The sequence below is a fragment of the Camellia sinensis genome, chromosome 8 (assembly GCF_055761805.1).
Source record: "Camellia sinensis isolate YWXY chromosome 8, ASM5576180v1, whole genome shotgun sequence".
Taxonomy (NCBI): Eukaryota; Viridiplantae; Streptophyta; class Magnoliopsida; order Ericales; family Theaceae; genus Camellia; species Camellia sinensis.
In genome coordinates, this window is record NC_138968.1 from 160,060,856 (window position 1) to 160,065,204 (window position 4,349).

Consider the following 4,349-nt stretch of genomic DNA (forward strand, 5'->3'; position numbering starts at 1 on the left):
TACCTAGTCAATTTTGGAAGATGCTATTAAATGGAAAACAAGTTTTCAATTTTCAAAATTCCACTAGGATTAGTTCTTACTTGGTTGGATGGTGCAGCTAAAGAAAATTCAAGATTAGCCTTTGTGGGAGCTATTATTAGAGTCATCTATCAAGGTTCGTCGAAAAATACTCGTCATCGGCAAAATGAACTTTGCGGCAGTTGTCATAGAAATCGACTGTTTCTTCATTGCTGTGTTGAAGCGCACAAGAAGGAATTAGAGGCCGAAGCCGAAGCAAAAACAGAGTGATGGTGGTAGTGGGGCTAAATTCGTCGATTATTTGCCGGGAAAGTTGCTACTTCTTTGGCAAAACAAATTGGAGTTGAACAATCTAGGGCATTACAAATCAGATTGCGTCGCCAAATTTGGGTTGATGAATTTGCAAATTAATAAGAGAATTACGCGATGTTGATGAACTCGAATGCGATTTTGACTCTGAATTTGGATTCGGAATTGGGTTTGGATTCCAATTTGGATTCGTTTTCAGAAGAGAGATTTGGAGATTCGATCAAGTGAGGTTTGGATTTAGAGAGAGAGAGAGAGACGAAATAGGGAAGACGGAGAGGGAAAAATGAGATTTGATTTGAGAGAGTCAAATTTTTTTGAGATATATGGGTGTAGGATTGAGGGACTTTAGACATTATAAAATAATATTGTAGATCTCTTCCGTTACTAAAAATAAGAGAGGGATCTTAGACTAATTTTTCTAATTTTATAAAAATTAATAATTAAATTTGTAATTTTTTTTATGAATTTACATTTTTTTTTTCTTCATATCCTTTTTTTTTTCGTTTTACTAGAAAGGACTCGTAAAAAATGTAAAAAAAAATAAAATAACAATAATAATAATAATTGATTTTTTTTTAAATAAATTTTTTATCTTTTAATTATTTGAGGTGATTCCAAACTTGCAAGAAAAGTAATATGGACACCTGGAAAAGATTATGTACTTTATCCGAGAGAATATGCAATAAGGTCTTGTTTTGAAAATAAATTATTTTAATATTTTTTTTAATTTTTTATAAAAAAATAAAAAAAATAATACGATAATTTATAATGATTTATTGATTAAAATATGTAATTTCTAAACAAAGCCTAAATATATCTATAAACCTTCACATGTTAACAATAACTTTAAAAAGATTAGAAATAAAATATAAAGATCTCGGTTGAAAAGTTAATTATTTTAATTGATTTTTTAATTTTTTAAATTATTTTAACTTAATTAAAAAGTTATATTTAAAAAGAAAGTTTAAAAAATAACTTTTTATTGCACTTGATTTGATAATTGTAAAATAATAATAATAATAATAATATTTTATCTTTTTAATTATTTTAATTTATTTTATCTTTATTAACTATTTTAATTAAAAAAAAAAAAATCCCATTGTGAAACATGATTGGCTTTTAGGAGGTGCAAAAGTGGTTCTTTGAGGTATTTTAGTAAACCTTGAGGTCTTTCATCAAAACTTGCTGAGAGATGTATCTTTAAAGAGGTAATAACGGGCACAGCCCTATCCTGAGCCTGTTTCCTCTATATATTGCACTGGATAGAGTGAGTGATCTATGATAAACCTCTCTCTTTAGGGTTTTAGCGTTTCGACTCAGCAGAGCAATCAAACCCTCCTGCCAACAAACCAAAAGGGTAACTACTCTTTTTTTGTTATATACAGTTTCAGTATCACAGTTTTCCTTCAATATTCTTCTATTATTTTTGTACCCAACATTGCTGAGCTTTTTTTGTTCATCAAATTTGTATCTGTGCATTAGTGTTACTAGATGAACTGGTTGCTGAAAGTGATGGGTATTCATTGAATTTCTTATCTATAGCAAAAGCATGTGATAATATTGAGAGAATGCTTAAAAACTTTGCCAATTCCTCTTATCTATTGGAAATTTAGGTTGTGTTTGGATCCTGGATTTGGGTAGAGATTTGGAAAGGAAAAAAAAAAATTGAGGGATATGGAGAAAAAATTTAGCCTATATTTCCTTCACTTCTTCCTTTCCATCCACAAAGCCTTATCCAAACACAGCCTTATGGGGGAAAAGAAATATGTGAAAGTTAATTACTGGTATGACAGCAAAACCTTTTTGAGGTTGTCCTCATGTTGGGAAAAATTGATTCAATTATGTTTGAAATTATGGATTTTTTTCTGCATAGTCTGCATTTCCACAATGGAATGCAAGACTAGTCTTTTTTTCTGATGGTTATTCGTGCAAGTCATTTTCATTGCACTGAGGGGAAAACTAATCCATTTGTTGAAAATTTATTGAAGACCGCAGTTTGAAGGAACATAATGTATCAAATGAGCGGCGAAACAATTCTTTAATCTGTTTGATTCATTTGAGGATCTTCTAGCTAAGGTAAGGATATGGTTCTACGTATAGCTGACAAGAGGAGAGGGATTCATTTAGGCTGTGTTTTGAGCTTGGATTTGTGGAAGGAAAAGAAAAGGAAAGGAAAATGTGAAATTCAAATAAATAAATAGCTTCTACGCCATTCACTTTTCCCTTCCCTTTTCTTTTTGCTCCATAAATCCAAGATCAAATGTAGCCTTAGAAACGATCCAAGTTGTTGGCACAGGGCATTGTGTTATGATCCCCCAACAGTTAACAAAGGCCATGGCCATATAAGCCTCTTGAGCACCCTCCCCTTGCAAGCTGGTTTTCAAGGATGAATTCTACCCAAGGATTCGTATCATATTGTTCAGTTTAGTATTAATTTAGGGACTTTTCATAGTGATGGTTTCCACCAGCCTTAAACAGTGTTGTGTTTAGGGTGAAGCTGTTATTGCTTCTAATCCACTGTGGAATAATGGTACACCCCTAGGCAAGAAAATAATGCTGCTCACAAGATGGCTGCAAGGGCTCTGAGAAACAAATTTTCCTTGAGCCTTTCTTCTGATTGTCTGCTTCTAAGTTCTCCTAGCTTGCAAAGGACTTGCTAGAGTCTGCAGCTGGTTAATTTTTCTTTCCTTTGTTTGGCATTTTGCTCTCTTGGTGTTTTTTAGCTTCTGTTGTTGGTTATGTTATATGCATCTTTTCCATTATTTCTTCCTTTCACTGAATTAAACCCAGAGCTATGTTTCGACTTTGCTAGAAATGTAATCTCGCACTAGATTGCCAATTTTCCATACTAAAATGTTTTTTTGATGATTTATTTACTCTTTCGGGACACACAGGGAATCAAATAATTAATTTTTTTTTTTTTTAAAGCGAGTAATGTTTTTGTGTTGTGATGGTGCAGAAACAGTCTAGGTATGGCAAATGTGGTCATGGCTCCAACATTTAGCTATTTCTCTACCAACAGAAGTAGCAAAGAGTGTAGAAGGTTACACAGTACTCCAAGAAAGGGTCATTGTATAAAGGCAATGACGGTAGAGAAACCTTTGGAGGAACTGTACAATGTGAGGGTGGAAAGGAATGTGTCACCAGAACGACTAGTGGAGCTGGGGGTTTCAAAATGGTCAATGTGGAAGACAGGCAAGTGCAAGTTGCCATGGGACTGGCACGTAGACCAGTTAGTTTACATTGAAGAAGGGGAGGTGAGGGTTGTACCTGAAGGGAGCGAACGATTCATGCAGTTTATGGCTGGTGACCTTGTTCGTTACCCCAAGTGGTTCGAGGCTGACCTCTTCTTTAATGGTTTCTACCAAGAACGTTACAGTTTCCAAGCATATGGCGACGATTAGTTACTTATATTAGACATTCAGATATGGGGATTGCTCTAGTTATTGATGTCTCTTCCTTTTGTTCTCTTTTTGTTTAAAAATTTAGTACTTTTTTTTTTGGATAATTAAAAAAAAAAAAAAGTTAAAAATGTAGTACTTCACTTCTTAATATGAGAGAGAAAGAGAGGGGGGGATAAGCTACAAATAATGACTTGGGCTGAAGTATGCACATCTTATGTTGAAGGGAAACTTGCTTCAAATTCCTTGTAGTATCTGCAGTAATGGAGTTTCCTTCCTGAAATATGTAATTGGTTCATTACAAGATGAAAGTGCTCGCTCAGCCCAATGTTGTTTCACAATTTATCATGATACTAAAACAGAAGATTGCCAAGTTTTTCAGAGTGTTTGCAGCCCATATTCTGTGAAAGCAGACAAAGACTCGCAAAGATTAGTAGGAAAATTCCGACACTAGCTAAATTGATAAATGACATTCAAATTCATTTGAATTGATGTACAGAATATGGCTGGTACATGAAGTTTAGAACCATGATTGTGCAAGATTATGGGTAATTGTTGCTTGAAATAAGTGATGCAACCAGTAGAGTTTTTCCTTCCCGAATCATTCTCAATCTTAAGCCG

The 4,349-nt window shown here is 33.8% G+C and overlaps 1 long non-coding RNA gene across 1 annotated transcript; it reads left to right on the forward strand.

The window, feature by feature from the left end:
* Window positions 1–1,435: 1,435 nt before the first annotated feature.
* On the forward strand, window positions 1,436–4,101 carry LOC114320525 (uncharacterized). The gene is made up of 2 exons (XR_014338574.1): window positions 1,436–1,684; window positions 3,287–4,101. It is a non-coding gene; the product is annotated as an uncharacterized LOC114320525 (long non-coding RNA).
* Window positions 4,102–4,349: the final 248 nt, after the last annotated feature.